This window comes from Amblyomma americanum, chromosome 1 (assembly GCF_052857255.1).
Source record: "Amblyomma americanum isolate KBUSLIRL-KWMA chromosome 1, ASM5285725v1, whole genome shotgun sequence".
NCBI classification, from domain to species: Eukaryota; Metazoa; Arthropoda; class Arachnida; order Ixodida; family Ixodidae; genus Amblyomma; species Amblyomma americanum.
This window is the reverse complement of record NC_135497.1, coordinates 126,442,306-126,459,035: the sequence shown is the minus strand read 5'-3', so window position 1 is coordinate 126,459,035 and position 16,730 is coordinate 126,442,306. Positions and strand designations below refer to the sequence as shown.

The following is a 16,730-nucleotide window of genomic DNA, read 5'->3' as shown; positions in this document are numbered from 1 at the left end:
TCTTCTCTTGAAGGATGCTGGTAAACTGCCGTTCATGATCAGAGAGAAGCTGCCAAATGCGCTCCACCCCATTCTCATTTTTATGGCCATTTCCTTCTTGTGATCCAGATCTGCGGTCACTACCTGCCCTAAGTGATCTGCGGTCACTACCTGCCCTACCTGTCCTAGGGCACGTGCTGCCCTAGCACGTGCCTTACGTGATTCAAAAAAATGATTTATTCCACACATCCCTTCGAAACTTTATAAAAACCGAGCCAAGTAAGTTTTGGAATTATATTAGTGAAAAAAAAGAAAGCAGTCACATAAATTTTAGTGAACAACACTACGATATGTGAACGAAAGGCTATTGCTGAGCATTTTAATAGTTATTTTCAAAGTGCATTTTCTGCCCCGAGCACATGTGCCGTCAACAGTCGAGTGTATTATCCCGCCGAACTGAATTTTATTTCTTACCCTAGTGTGTTTTTCATGTTACTGAACCTAAAAACCAAAAAGGCATGTGGTCCTGACAACATTCCAAATGCATTTCTGCGATGCTATGCCGAAACTCTGGCTAAATTCCTTTTGATAAATTTTCACGCTTCAATGGCAACATGCAAAATACGTGATGACTGATGACTGGAGGACAGCCCGAATTGTTCCCGTTTTTAAAAAAGAAGACCGTCTTCTTTTGCAGAACTACCGTCCCATATCACTGACGTCCCCATGCTGTAAGCTTTTAGAACATTTAGTTGCACACTGTATGAACGAATTTTTAGAAAAAAATCTCGTGCTAACCGGCTTCCAGCACGGGTTCAGAAAAAGATTCTCGGCGGCAACACAACTAATTATAGTAATAAATTCACTTGCTTCCTGCATAAATAATAAAGGCCAAATCGATGCAATATTTTTGGATTTTAGCAAGGCATTTGATAAAGTTCTTCATGATAAACTAATCTTTAAAATGAAAGAAATTGGCATTCCTGATATTTTAGTAACATGGATTACTGCATACTTAAAAGACCGTAAACAGTTTGTTGAAGTGGGTGGACAACGTTCGGGCTCTCTTCCAGTTTCATCCGGTGTTCCTCAGGGAAGTGTTTTGGGCCCTCTGCTTTTCCTCTTGTACGTCAATGATGTTGTTCAAGATGTAAACCCGCCACTGCAGATTCGATTGTTCGCTGATGATTGCATTCTCTACCGAGAAGTTACAAATAAGGAGGATCAGAGTGACCTGGACAATGCTTTGAACGTTTTCGACGGGTGCGACCGATGGGGCATGATTCTGAATTCTGATAAAAGTGTTTATATGCCTATAACCAGTAAAACTATACGACGTAGCTACACATATAAAGTAGGCTCTTTCCCTCTTCAACAAGCATCCAACTACAAATACCTAGGGGTAACCATAACTAGCAGTCTATCGTGGAACTTGCATATAAACAATATCTGCTCTGCTGCGTTTCGAAAATTGTGCTGCTTAAGACAAACTAACAAATGCCCCTTCTAACATTAAGCTACTTTTTTATTCTTCAATAATTAGACCTAAACTCGATTATGCTTGCATAGTGTGGGACCCGTATACTAAATCTAACGTAAAAAATCTGGAAAGAATACAGAGAAGAGTTGTCAGGTTATTTTTAATAAATATGCAAGGACTGACTCGCCAACTACTTTAATGGAGGTTAATAAAATTGAACCCCTTGAACATCGTAGAAGAAATCTCAGGTTAGAATTTATTTCTCTCTTATTACATAACAAAGTTGTTTAAGATCCCTCATCATTCTTAACGCCATCACCAACCACACAAACTCGTCAACACCATCCCAGGTCTCTAACCCCTATATTCGCTAGAACAGACACTTACAATTTTTCGTTTTTTCCACGCACAATAACAGATTGGAATCAGCTGATTAAACCATTGTCCCTTGAGTTTTAACAAATTATTGCTCTATTGTGTTTTTTTTAAGTGTTGCGTTTTCTTTGTGGTTTGATTGACTTGTTCGCACACCCTGCTTGGACTCAGTGTCCGCAGTATTTTGTAAATAAATAATAAATAAATAATCCCTTACCACTTCCAGCACCTTGCTACCAACTGTAAAGTGCTGTTCTCTTGCAAGACTGTTGAACATTACTTTGGTTTTCTGCATGTTAATTTTTAGACCGACTATTCTGTTCTGCCTGTCGAACTCCTTGATAATGCTTTGCAGATCATCCCCTGAGGGACTTAGCAAGGCAACGTCATCAGCAAATCACAGATTACTAAGGTATTCTTTATTAACGCTTATCCTCAACGGCACCCACTCCATGCCTCTGAACACCTCTTGTTGCTTCATCATGAACTAATCACGCGCGCAATCTGTACATATTTATTATTGCGTATATATTTGTGGTCCATATTACCTCTCCCCCTATCCTCTTCCTGTCCCCTCACCTCTTTCATTTAATTTCTCCATTCTGTCTGCTATCCTTTATTTCCGCTGCCCCGGCTTAGGTGCTTCAGTATCAATGGCAGATGCCGGGGCTAGCAAAAATCTTTTGCTTCTTTTTTATTATTATTTGTAATCAACCACTTTCTACTACTACACCTCTTGTAAATAGGTGGTGAATAGCATTGCCGAGATCGTGTCTCTCTGCCTGACACTCTTTCTGATTGGAATTATATTGCTGACTTTAGAAGGACTATGCTGGCTATGGAGCCATTATAGATATATTCCAGTATTTTTTACATATATACGCTCATCTACACCCTGTGTAGTGCCTGCATGACTGCTGAGGTTTCTCGTAATCCATGAAGGCTATATATATAAAAGGGTTGGCCACATTCTGCACATTTCTCTATCACCTGATTGATAGTTTAAACATAGGCTATTGTCGAATAGCCTTTACGAAAGCCTGCCTAATCATCTGATTAGTCGGAGTCTGAGGTTCTCTGGACTCTATTAGCGGTCAAATGTGATACGATGAACAATGCTTGAAAAACTTTTTCTTGGCCTTATACAATGATGTAGAATTTTCACTGATGCACGAGCTACCTTCCTTTTTGTTGTAGAATGCTTCAATCAGTTGCCCGGCTACCGTGGTGTTACTTCTGACAAGGAATCGCACTCCAGCAAAGCATGGCTCACAAGAACACGAAGGACAATTTGTGATGTGCCTTGTTAAATTTCAGCCATATTTATTTCGCGCAGCATTTTGTACATGTTCCTTGATTTGCTCATTTCCACAGCGCCCGGTTTACCCAATATAGGAGCAACCGCTTCAGAGGGCGATTTCATATACTACCCCTTTGGTGCACTTCATGGAAGGTCACCCACACTTGGTAACGAAGCCTCTTTTTCTCTTTACCTCCTTTTCCGATCCAAGAGTAAAGGCCTCTGATCCTCCTACCGGCTGAAAAGATGAGCAGTACACCATGCTTGCTCGCAACGCTTTTCAAATTGAGGGAAACTTGTGCACATACAGCACCACTGCCAGTCTCAGCTCTTCTTGATGAAGGGAAGGAAGGAAGGAAGGAAGGAAGGAAGGAAGGAAGGAAGGAAGGAAGGAAGGAAGGAAGGAAGGAAGGAAGGAAGGAAGGAAGGAAGGATGGAAGGAAGGAAGGAAGGAAGGAAGGAAGGAAGGAAGGAAGGAAGGAAGGAAGGAAGGCCTCATACATCTGCCCCAGCTCGCACTGTCTTCCTCTTCATCTTCTGCATAGGCTTTCGGCAACGTGTCACAAGTGAACGAGGGAACCCAGCTCAACCAGCCTGGCCCATTGGCTTTCAGAACTAAACTGCATCTTGTAAGGGCATGGTTTCCTGAGCCCAGACTCAAGGCAAAGGGAAGGAATCCCTCTTTCTTTTTACTAATTTTGAATGTGAGGGGTCGAATGGCTGAAGCCCCCCTTTTTGTACGCGCGCATAACAACAGCACACCAGATCCGTACAGAACTCAATGTTCAGATCTAAAAATTGTCGAAAGTTGCCCTCAGGCAGTTAACTCATAAAATACAAACCATGTTGTCTAAGTATGGGTAAAACATAGCTCACAACTTCTGCAAAGATTAAACTTTCGTCCTTGTTAAAAATAATCAAAATGAACAGAATAAAAATGAAGAGTGCTGGATGAAACTAGAAAGGTTAACGAATAGTGAGGGTGGTTTAGTGGTTGTTGGCACATTTTCGTGACTGTTGGTATGTGCCGCTATGTGATTGCACTGTTATCAGGAAAATATAGTTCCAAGCACACTAGCTTTGCCTAATTGTCTGCTTGAATTGTTTGAAAAGGTACAAAAGGTTATGTGGTTGCTGCTACTGTCATGATGGTATGTAGCCAACGCACTTCAGTATAACATCATGGAAGGGCTAATATACAGTCCCCGTGTTGCTTACATGGCATTTTTCATCTAAGGAACGAGCTTCAGGAAGTTTTGTGCATGTCCACTGTTACATGTGTCCATGCCTGACAGAGGTGCAGCAATCATTTAATAGCCTGTAAGTAGGCAAATGAATTCGTTTTGAATTTTGGTTCTTAGAAAATGTGCAGCTATTAACACTGACGGGCACAACAAAGATGTTTCAAACAGGACTTTCTGCAGTGCATCAGGTCATTGTCAAGTTTCCAGTATTGTGGCCAGCTATGAAATGTCGATTTTTCCCATACTTCTCATTTGACAGAATTAGCAGTATAGCAAATGAATACGCACAGAGGCTAACATTCATTAAGAAAAGGTACATTGTTCAGAAATGCTAATAAACTAAAGACTTGGAAAATTTTAGACTCAGCTTACTATCTTGGTTTCAAGGTATTCACTCTCGTAGTCGATGACAAATTCAGAGCAGTGTTTGTTGCCTTGGCAAAAGAAGGATGCAAGCTGGGTTTGCAATTTATTTAATATACGAGGCCGCTAGGGCATAGAATAAGCAAATTACATGTTACTAATAAACATAAAATTGCGAGACCAACTTGCAGGATGAAAATAAAAATATGAATTGTAAATGAGATGCATTACTTTACAATAATAAAAAATATAGGTTGTCGCAGAACGTGAAATAAAAAACCAAATAAGATAAATTCACGACGAATGCACATATTAAATCCGTGGTATTTAAAATTCCTCATCTGTTTTTTGTGAAATGATTTGTGGTAGCAAGATACGGAAATGAACTGGATAGGTATATCCTTGCCCTGTTTCATGGCACGAGATGCTGGAGATGAGTTGAAGGCTTTCAAAAATTTTTTCCCACAGCTATTTCAGTGCTTCAGCCATTTCATGCCTTTGCAAAGTGCGCTTTTTGGGCTTCCACTGGGTCTGCCTTCGATGGCCTGGACTGCACATTTTTTGCATACGCTAGTCCAACTCTCAGTTCAGAGTGTTCCATGGCATCTCTGAAGCTAGGATACAGAAAGCGCAGTTCAATGACCTGCATGCGCAGGTCTTCTCACACCCCACAATAGACAAAGACTTTGGTCTCTCAGTGATTGAGTTCCGCATGCTTTTTTTTTTCTCAGCCTAGCTCTGCCATGTGTGGAACTGAACAATGCTCGTGAACGAGTTGTGATTTGCTTTGCAACCATTGTCAAGGTAAACGGACTCGTCACCAAATGCTCACCTTTTGCCACCTTTCTTGCTTTCTTCTTTCACTCCCTCCTTTATCCCTTCCCTTACGGCGCGGTTCAGGTGTCCAACGATATATGAGACAGATACTGTGCCATTTCCTTTCCCCTAAAACCAATTATTATTTATTATTATTCTTATTATTATTGCCGTTACTTCACGGCCATAAATTTTAATTTGGGCGTCTTCGCCTGATGAACTCATGATAACAATTTTATAAAGCTCATATTTCACATATAACTTCTAGCCCAAACAACCATTTTACGCGAAATCCTGATTTAACGAAATTACTTTGCACAAATGTGCACGAGCTTATAAATGTTATAGTGGCCTAAAGGTGCCTGTAGAGTTACATGTGATGGATTCTAACTCTGTGGCACATGGTGAAGCCATTTTCTGAATGCGACATTAAACACAATATGACACTGCAACATCAATTTTAACTTCACAAAGGAAACATCACTGAACTCTCAAAAAATTTACAGTACTTCTGAAAAATATGATGTTCCATAATGCTCGACACGCTTCCCCTTTGTAGAGAGTTGGGTGTGTGAGTGGTTCAGGAAGGGAAGGTAGGTGAAGGCAAGGGTGTGAATGCGTGTTCGTGCATGTGTTTCGTGATTAATGGCTATTCTGTCTTTTTTTTTTAGTTGGGTGCGTCATCAAGGCCAGGTGTTTTCTGGCATGCATGCAAGTAGCAAAAAAAGTAATCGAGAGCACCTGTTTGTTTATTTGCAACAAAACTTCGGGTGCTCTGGGCTTTTTTTTCTAAAAAAAGAGGGCGTAGTGGGGGCAACTGGAACAAAAAGTAACTAGTAACGTGGCACGCCACGTTACCCAAAAATGTTAACGTAAGTACGTTACCCGTTACAGTTCCCAGATGGTAACGAGTACGTTACTAAGTTACCGAAAAAAATAACGCGTTACCGGTAACGCCGTTACTTTTAACGCGTAACCGCCAGCACTGTTGCTAGGCAATGGCGGCTCAAGGTCGTTCGTGGGCCACGGATATTACATACGGCGCGACGAGCCGAAATGGCTCGCTTGGTGGCTGGAGTAGTAAAGCTTTTGCTTTAAAAAACTGAAAAGGGAGCGCGATGCCAGGCGCTCGTGAAGCCGCCCCCTCCCCCTTTTTTGGCTCTCCCAGTCAGTCCTTTTTAGTGTTTTGGCGTTGGTATATTTTAGTGTGCGTCTGCGCGGCCTGTGGCGCGGTTGTCTACAGCAAGGAGGTTGATCTACAGTCAGTCCGCCGCGCTAATCCGCGCATACGCGCGCCCTGCGGGGCTAGATATCACCGCACTCTATCACGTAGCGTGATCATGGGGAGGGGGGAGGGGGGTGACACTTTTTTAATGCGTTTTTACTTTTTATGACTAGGCTTCAAGGCTCTCGCCGGATGCTCCCTCCTTTCTCTTCTAGAGCTAGTAGACCTAATGACCTGATCACAACTGACCAATAGGTGGCGCGGCGCCAAGCAGCTAGGGTACTTTCAGTTAGTGATGATGATTTGTTGACTGTACCCTTTGTATAAGCTGGGCGCCATGTCTGCGCCCCAGCCATAAAAAACAAAACAGAAAATGTTAAAAAGTACACTAATTGTTGGATGGATAGATGGATGGGTACGGCTGAACCCTTTAAATCGGGCGGTGGCTCAAGCCACCTAGCCATGACTTATGAAATTTTACTCGTCTTTTAGCCACCAATCAGATAACCTTCGCTTGGTTACTTCTACCCGCTCAAAATCTACTTCCCCTTCACTGTCCTTAAACCCCAATGCCTTGGATAAATCAGCCCCGCTGCTTGCCACTGTAAGGTGAAGTCCTTTACAGAAAAGTATCAAGTGTTCAGCCATTTCTTCCTCCTCTCCGCACCAGACCTCGCAGCGCCCACTGAAGTTAAGTGTGGTCGCAAAGTGACGCCTTGTGTGTCTTGTGGTAAATAACAAAGAAAAGTATAAGTAAACAATAATTTTAAAATAATGCGAAAGACAATTTATAACCTGAATTTTTTGTCATGCCAGTTAAGTTTGAATTGCTGAACAATGACTGTGACGTCAAAGGCATGAAAAAAACAGCGATATAATCGCTGCTTCTACATTGGATGTTATTCCGGCTCTTGAGGCAGTCTGGCTTAATTACCGTTGTAGGGAATTGATATGACGAAACAGCGATTATATTGCAGCATTTTAATATCTCATTTAACCTGTAAACACACTTTGACATCGCAGCCATCGTTCAGCTGTTGTAACCGAAACAGCAGTAGAAATTCGGTTATGCATTATGTAGCCATTGTAGAAGAATCCCACGTGGTAATCCACGTACCCAATAGTTAGGTGTCTATTCTCCTTTAAAGGAAGCCAAGAGTCACCGAACCCAAGGATCACAGGGGAGTGTTTCGATCTTTTTTATTTGCAGTGTTGATCAATGGGAAATTATTAGTGTAATTATTTTATTGCTGAAAGATCATTGATTCGAAAGTATAAGAAAAAAAGAAAGTTTTAGAGGGCTCTTAGACTACTTATGTCCTGTCAAGGCAAAAGCATAGACATTTAATCCACCCACCAATCCACTTTAATTGACCCTTAAGCACCACCGTATAACTTAATCACGTAATCCTCCTTTAATCAATCGACAATCCACCATAATCCACCCAATCCAACTTAGTTAAATGTATTCCATGGCAATCCAACTTAATTCACTCTACTGCAGCGGAATCCAATGTAATCTACTCCTAATCCAACATAATCCACCAAATTCCACCGTAATTCACGTAACGTGAACTGAATTCAATGGAATCCACACCTATTTCACCCAACCGCAATTTAATTCAATATAATTAACTCTTAATCCACAACAAGACATCCTAATCCAACTTAAATGTAATCCAACACAATATAACTGAATCTTATGTAACTCCTTATTTATACACCGCAGCGCACCCTTATTCCAGAGCAATACACCAGAATCCACCCTAATCAACTTCCAGGTGATGAAGGTCATGGCATGCTCTTTTGTACCATCTCCATACGCATACTGACGCCGCCGGTTTTCTTGTAATGGGGCTAGATAATAAGGCTTTCACCTTAAAACAACTACATGCAGATTATGAGACTGAACCCACGACCTCCAAATTTCACGTCCGGTGCTCACCGGAATGAGCTAAGGCGGCGGCTGTTCAGCCCGATACTTTCGTTTATGCGTGTGTAATTTAAACTTGGATGGATGGATAAGGCTGAACCGTTTAAATTGGGCGGAGGTTCAAGCCACCTAGCCATAACTTGTGAGATTTTACTCTTGTCTTGATTTTAGTCACCAAACAGATATCCTTCGCTTGGTTACTTCTACCCGCTTAAAATCTACTTTTCCTTCACTGTCTTTAAACCTCAATGCTTTGAATAAATCAGCCCTGCTGCATTCCACTGCAGGGTGACGCCCTTTACAGAAAAGTAACAAGTGTTCAGCCGCTTCCTCCTCCTCTCCGCACGCAACGCACGACGTGTCTATCTCGTGGTACCTGACTATATGTCTTAGTCCGCAAAACTCCCGCCCTACAATTATCAAAGATATTTTTCATTGACAATTTCCTGCTTAAAGATCATGTATGTTCCCAGTGCTGATTTCATCAGCATCCCTGTTTTCCACAGGGCTCTCTCTGTTTCTTTAACCTTTTTTCTTAACTGATAATTGCTGATTTGCCCCCGACTGCTGTCCAGATATTTGCTTGTCGATTTTCTAGTTCGCTTGCTCCACTTCATGTCAAGATTTCTTATGTACAGGTATCTGAAAACTTTCCTAGCCCACTGTTTTTCCCCATTTTTCTCAATCGCTCCTTAAATGCTATCTTACTGCCAGCTTCGCTGCTTTCGAACGACGCCCATCCCATATCACCCCTGATTTGGTGTATTGCCATGTGCTGACAAAACTAGCCTCCCTAAGGCGCGTTGTTTGATTTCTAACCTTGCTTGAACATCTGGTCTCATGCACAGGTCCGCATTACCAAAATTCAGGCTAGGAACCATCACCCCTTTTCCAGATCCCTCTTACCACTTCATAACTATTGTAATTCCACAGTGCCCTATTTATCATGACAGCTGCATTCCTACTAGCTTTATTCATTACATATTTTTCATGCTCTGTCAGATAGTCAGCACCATTATTTATCCACACACCAAGATACTTGCACTCATCCACTCTTTTTAGCATGAACTCCTGTATTCTATGCTCGCCACCCTCATCATTAAATATAATGACTGCAGATTTTTCCTTACGAAACTTGAAACCTAATCTGTCTCCCTCTGTACCACAAATGTCTATCAACTTCTGCAAGTTTTCCTTGTTGTCAGCCATTAGCACTAGTATATCATCCGCGTACATCAGTCCCTGTAATGACTGTTTAATCCATTCTCCTTGCTTGAAAAAAGAAAGGTTGAAGCCTAGTCCGCTCCTCTCTAGTTCTGTCTCTAACCTTTGCAGGTACAACATGCATAACAAAGGAGACAGAGGACGTCCTTGCCTAAACCCCCGCTGTATCTCTGCAGGCCCTGATACATTTTTTCCCATTTTATATGCATCTTCCACATCCAATGTGCTCAGTATGTCCCACATATTCTCTTGAATAATGTTGTAGGCTCCCCTGATATCCAGAAATGCTAGCTATAGGGGCCTGTGCTACTTCTCAGAAATTTCCATACACTGCGTCAATGAAAACAGGTTCTCCTCCAACCTCCTTTGTTTCCGGAACTTATCTTGTAGCTCCCCTAGCACCCCCTCTTTCTCCACCCAAGCCTGTAGTCTGTCCTTTATAATCTGCATCACCACCCTGTAAACCACAGATGCCACTGTTATGGGACGGTAGTTACTTACGTCAGCTTTGTATCCCTTTCCCTTATATAGCATGTTCATTCTACTTAATCGCCATTCATCGGGGACTTTCCCATCGACTATCATTTTTTTCAGCACCTCTATTAATGTTTGCTTGGATTTTGGTCCTAGCTTCTTTATTAACATAATACCATCTGATCCTGTCGACGTGCCACTAGAACCTTCTTCTCTGCCTTTTACACTCTCTTTGATCAAGTGAAGCAATTGTAGTAACCGGTCTATCCTCCTTCGATACATTATGTGCAACATTTCCTGCTTCAATTTTTTCTGTTATCCTTGTTCCTATGTGTTTCATTGCTTCATCCCCTCCTAGTTAAATGCCCTGATCTGTAACAATAAACCTTTGCTCTAGCCTAGTCTTATTACTCAGTGTATTTAGATGTTCCCAGAATTTGTGAGCTGATTTTCTATCCTTTTTATTTACTTTCAACATCCATTGGACACCCTTTCTTCTAATTTTCTCATTAATCAGATAGGATGCTTCCCTTCTAGACTTTATGAAGGTATCCCATTTTCTATCTACTTCAGCTTCTGGCTCTTGGAATATCTGTGTTCCCTGGACGCTTCCTGACATTTCTCTATCGCCTTCCTGACCTCCTCATCCCACCAACCCTTGGGTTTGCGTGTTTTCCCGTTTGGCTTGACTTGCACCTTAGCTAGCTCTAGCTCAAGTAATTGAGTTAATTTGGTATAAGTCCTTTCTATTTCGTTATCCTCAAAAATCACTTTTTCAATTTGTTTGGCTGCTGGTTCCAATGGCTTTTCCCCTTCGTTTGTTCATCTCACTTCAGTCCTACATTAGTTTCTCTTCTGAAACTCAACTTGATACATTTGTGGTCACTACTTAGACTTCTGAAACCATGTTAATCTATGTTCGTTACACCTAATCTATTATACATCCTATGTGACATAAGTCGTCGAGTGCAGACTCTCTGCTTCCCATGTTATGAGCCCTTCACACTTCTCGGTGCGGTTGCATACAACTAAATCAATGCTGTCGCACATAACCAGTAGCATGCTTCCTGTCAAATATGTGTACCCATTCAGGTTTTCTATGTGTGCATTCATGTCATCTAATATAATTATCTCGCCCTGTCCTCCTATAGCTCATCAATGTCGCTTGCAATACACTCTACAGTTTTCCCCTTTTCCTCCTTGGCATTAGCTCCTCCACAGGTATACGAAGCCAAGGAGTGTTTGCTAGCTCCTCTGACACTTTTCCTTTTAGCCATAAATGTTCCTTGCATCCCAGTTTAACCCTTTGAAAATTCATCTTTTTATAAATGAATGCCCCAACTCCAACCCCCTTTCTGCTACCCTCTGTTCTATTGCAATATTCCCATGCGTAGTCTGGGTTACAGGGTGGCTGCTCCATGTCTCTAAAATGTGTTTCCACTAAACCATATACTATTAGTATCTCCTGCCTTAACTGTTCTTCTGTTTTCTCCAATTTTAGCCTATTACTGCCACCTTGCATGTTAATGTAACCTATATCTGAATTAACTTGGCCCTGGCGTTTATGTCTGTTTCTTCTCCTATGGTTCCATCGTTTCTTTGACCTTGGTCCTTCCTTGTCGACACTGGTTTCCTTAGAGCTCTGGGTCCCGCCAAAAAGCTGTTGCCTGGCAACCTATCCCACTCCCTACCCTCAATTGGCAGTGGCACCCCTGTAGTGAATGCCATTCTGTGCAAAAGGGTGGGTGGGAGCTTGCCTCGTACACGTCCCTGTTAACTTCCATTACCCGGTGTCCTTAGTCGTCGACTCATTAACCTAATTGCACGGTTAGCCTCAACGACCCTCCTTTCCCTTCCGCTAGACTGCCTCCGGACTTCTGGGATTGTGTACAAGATATGCACACTCTCAAAGGCCTAAGCATCCCCACTTCTGTTTCTAGAAGTTCTGGCTCTTCCCCTTCAGCACATCGTTGAGACCAGCATAGATAACGACGATGTGTTCGTTATCCTTGTTGTCCCCTACCACCTCCAGGGCTTTGGCCATTGCATGTATACCATGCACTTCCCTGACTGGGCCTCCACCTGCGCCCGCCTGTGCGCCTTCACTGTTGTCAAAACGCCTTCCTCAACCCTCGCTACGTTCGAGTTGCCAACTACCAACCCTTCTGAGCTCTACCCGTCCGCTTCCTGACTGCGCGACTATTGCCCTCCGGATCGCGCTACTTGTCTCTCCCGCCGCCGTACGTTACTGTCGCGCGTCACCGTGCCCGTTTTTACCTTTCTGTCTTCCCCACTCGAGGCCTGCTGCGCTACAGCGCTGTAGGATTGACGAGCCTCCTTTAGGTTTACCACGCTGTCCTCGTCCACCACTTGACACTGCTCCGAACCGGGGTGACCTGCTGGCCGCGACTTGAGTGCTTCTACCTGCTCCTCTTTCAGCTCACCCACAATTCGCTCCAAAAGGTCGGTCTTAGCCCCCTCCCTCTTAAGCGTCTCGGCGACCTGAGTTTCTCGCTAAATCCGTTCCTCTCGTTCCACCATCAGGTCCCTTTTCAGTTCCTTAATCCTAGCTGCCCATTCCCCTTCCAACGTCCGAACGGCCTCCTCAAAAAAAAAATAACGTTTACATAGCGTGCACGCGAAGCTAGCCCCCTCTGCCTTGGCTAAGCTCCCGAATTCGGTCTCGTCTAATAACACCGATGCTCGCACGCACTCCTGGCGCTGCACTAGCTTCCCGTCCACCTTCGCTTTCCTAGCTTGCCGACCCATCGTCCGACCGACTACGTAACGTAAAAGCATGCCAAAATTCCTACACAAAGACCTACGGCACACACACCTCCGCTAGCCTTCCTACCCCTAACACGGTTTAAAACTGCAGCCCTAAAGCATGCAGAAAAGCAAATACCGAAAAGCACTTAGCTTTAGACGAAGTCGCTGGAGCTCCAAAAAGCGGTGTCTGTCTGTCTGTCTGTCTGTCTGTCTGTCTGTCTGTCTGTCTGTCTGTCTGTCTGTCTGTCTGTCTGTCTGTCTGTCTGTCTGTCTGTCTGTCTGTCTGTCTGTCTGTCTGTCTGTCTGTCTGTCTGTCTGTCTGTCTGTCTGTCTGTCTGTCTGTCTGTCTGTCTGTCTGTCTGTCTGTCTGTCTGTCTGTCTGTCTGTCTGTCTGTCTGTCTGTCTGTCTGTCTGTCTGTCTGTCTGTCTGTCTGTCTGTCTGTCTGTCTGTCTGTCTGTCTGTCTGTCTGTCTGTCTGTCTGTTGCCAGGAAGAAAGAAAAGGAAAGTGCACAGGCCTGCTCACTGGCTCAAGCCGAGCCACAATCGCTACCACGTGCAGATAGTAGGAGAGTTGAAAAATGGGATAGAAAGACAGAATAGTACAGACGCGCTAAAGACAAGGCCGATCCCGGAGGTAGTGCAATACCGGGCCAACCGGTGGTGGGAGTGAAGCATTCTTCAAACTCTCCGCCACATTTCCAAAAATAAGTCCATTAGACCCGTAACAGATACTCTATCACCCGTAACAGATAAAAGGCAGCGCTCAAAGCGGTGGAAGCAGTGAGCGCTGCCTTTTATTAAACAAGAGCGAATCAAGTGGTTATTCACGTGACACAACTGGCGAGAACGAGCGGTCGGCGCATGCGGCGGAACGAGGGGCAACAGCTGCAACAAATCACGTGGTATGACGTCATAGCCACACCTGCGGCGAGCCTCCAATTGTGGAACTGTCGCTCCAATAATTGAAGAGAAGAGTTTCAATGGTTAAAAACAAATGTCGGCACATGTCTTAAACGACTTACCTATATGAAATAACTTACGTGAAAAAAAAATTAAACAAATTTCAATCGGGATTCGAACCAACGACACTTCAGCCATTCATTCACACAGGTGTTGACACTGCTCCCGCTGCAGCATCCCGATTAGCGCGCCTTGCAGTTCGGCTGCAAGCCGACAGATGGCGCTGATGTCAGAGGGCAGCCAGAAGTTGAAGTAGACAGAAAATGGGAGACCTTCATAAAGTGTAGAAGGGAAGCATCCTATTTGACTAATGAGAAAATTAGAAGAAAGGGTGCCCAATGGATGTCAAAAGTGAATAAAAAGGATAGAATTGCAGCTCAAAAATTCTGGAAGCATCTAAATGCAATGAGTAATAAGACTAGGCTAGAGAAAAGGTTTATTGTTACAGATCAGGGTATTCGACTAAAAGGGGATGAAGGGATAAAACACATAGGAACAAGGATGACAGAAAAATTCAAAGGAAATGTTGCACATAATTTATCGAAGGAGGATAGACCGGTTACTGCAATAGCTTCACTTGAGCAAAGAGAGCGGGAAAGGACAGAGAAGAAGGTTCCTAGTGGCACATCAACACGACCAGATGGTATTCCGATTATGTTAATAAAGAAGCTAGGACCAAAATCCAAGCAAACATTAATACAGGTAGTGAATAAAATGATAGCGGATGGAAAATTCACCGATGAATGGCGATTAAGTAGAATGAACATGATATATAAGGGAAAGAGGGACAAAGCTGACGTAAGTAACTACCGTCCCATAACAGTGACATCTGTGGTTTACAGGGTGGTGATGCAGATTATAAAGGGCAGATTGCAGGCTTTGGTGGAGAACGAGGGGTGCTAGGGGAGCTACAAAATGGGTTCCGGAAACAAAGGAGGTTGGAGGACAATCTGTTTTCATTGACGCAGTGTATAGAGATTGCTGAAAAGGAACACAGGCCCCTATGGCTAGCATTTCTGGATATTAAGGGAGCCTACGACAACGTTATTCAAGAGTATCTGTGGGACATACTGGGCACATTGGATGTGGAAGATGGAGTAATTAATCTTTTAAAAGATATATATAAAGGTAACAGAGTGCTTATAAAATGGGAAAAAAATGTATCAGAGCCTGTAGAGATACAGCGGGGGCTTAGGCAAGGATGTCCTCTGTCTCCTTTGTTGTTCATGTTGTACCTGCAAAGGTTAGAGACTGAACTAGAGAGGAGCGGACTAGGCTACAACCTTCCTTTTTTCAAGCAAGGAGAATGGATTAAACAGTCATTACCGGGACTAATGTACGCCGATGATATAGTGCTAATGGCTGACAAAGGAGATTTACAGAAGTTGATAGACATATGTGGTACACATGGGGATAGATTAGGTTTCAAGTTTAGTAAGGAAAAATCTGTATCATGATATTTAATGATGAGGTTTGCGAGCATAGAATACATGAGTTCACGCTAGAAGTAGTGGATGAGTACAAGTATCTTGGGGTGTGTATAATTAACGGTGCTGAGTATCTGTCAGAGCATAAAAAATGTGTAATGAATAAAGCTAGTATTAATGCAGCTGTCATGAAAAATAGGGCACTGTGGAATTACAATATGTATGAAGTGGTAAGAGGGATCTGGAAAGGGGTGATGGTTCCTAGCCTGACTTTCGGTAATTCGGTCCTGCACATGGGACCAGATGTTCAAGCAAGGTTGGAAATTAAGCAACGTAGCGTAGGGAGTCTAGCTTTGGGAGCTCTTGGCAATACACCATATCAGTGGGTACAGGTGGATATGGGATGGGCATCGTTCAAAAGCAGAGAAGCTAGCAGTAAGATAGCATTTGAGGAGCGATTGAGAAAAATGTGGGAAAAGCAGTGGGCTAGGAAAGTTTTCAGGTACCTGTATATAAGGAATGTTGACACGAAATGGAGAAAGCAAACTAGAAAATTGACAAGCAAATATCTGGACAGCAGTAGGGGGGCAAATCAGCAATTATTGGTTAAGAAAAAGGTTAAGGAAACAGAGAGAGCTCTGTGGAAAACAGGGATGCTGACGAAATCAGCACTGGGAACATACAGAATTTTTAAGTAGGAAATTGCCAAGGAAAATATCTGTGATAACTGTAGGGGAAGCTTTTTGTTGTTTGAGGCCAGGACGGGAGTTTTCCGGACTAAGACGTATAGAGTCAGGTACCACGAGATAGACACGTTGTACGTTGCGTGCGGAGAGGAGAAGGAAACAGCTGAACTCTTGATACTTTTCTGTAAAGGGCTTCACCCTACAGTGGAAAGCAGCGGGGCTGATTTATCCAAGGCATTGGGGTTTAAGGAGAGTGAAGGGAAAGTAGATTTTACGCATGTGGAAGTAACCAAGCGAAGGTTATCTGATTGGTGGCTAAAATCAAGACGAGTAAAATTTCATGTCATAGCTAGGTGGCTCGAGCCACCACCCAATTTAAAGGCTTCAGCCTTATCCATCGATCCTGTCGAGCGGTTCTGGCGCCTTGAGATTCCGCTGCCCAAGCTCGATTTTCGCTTTGGTGGCGTGAATTGA

The 16,730-nt window shown here is 43.2% G+C and overlaps 1 pseudogene; it reads left to right on the top strand.

Moving 5' to 3' along the window:
* The first annotated feature begins 15,596 nt into the window (after positions 1 to 15,596).
* LOC144113538 (uncharacterized) lies at positions 15,597 to 16,730 on the top strand (annotated as a pseudogene).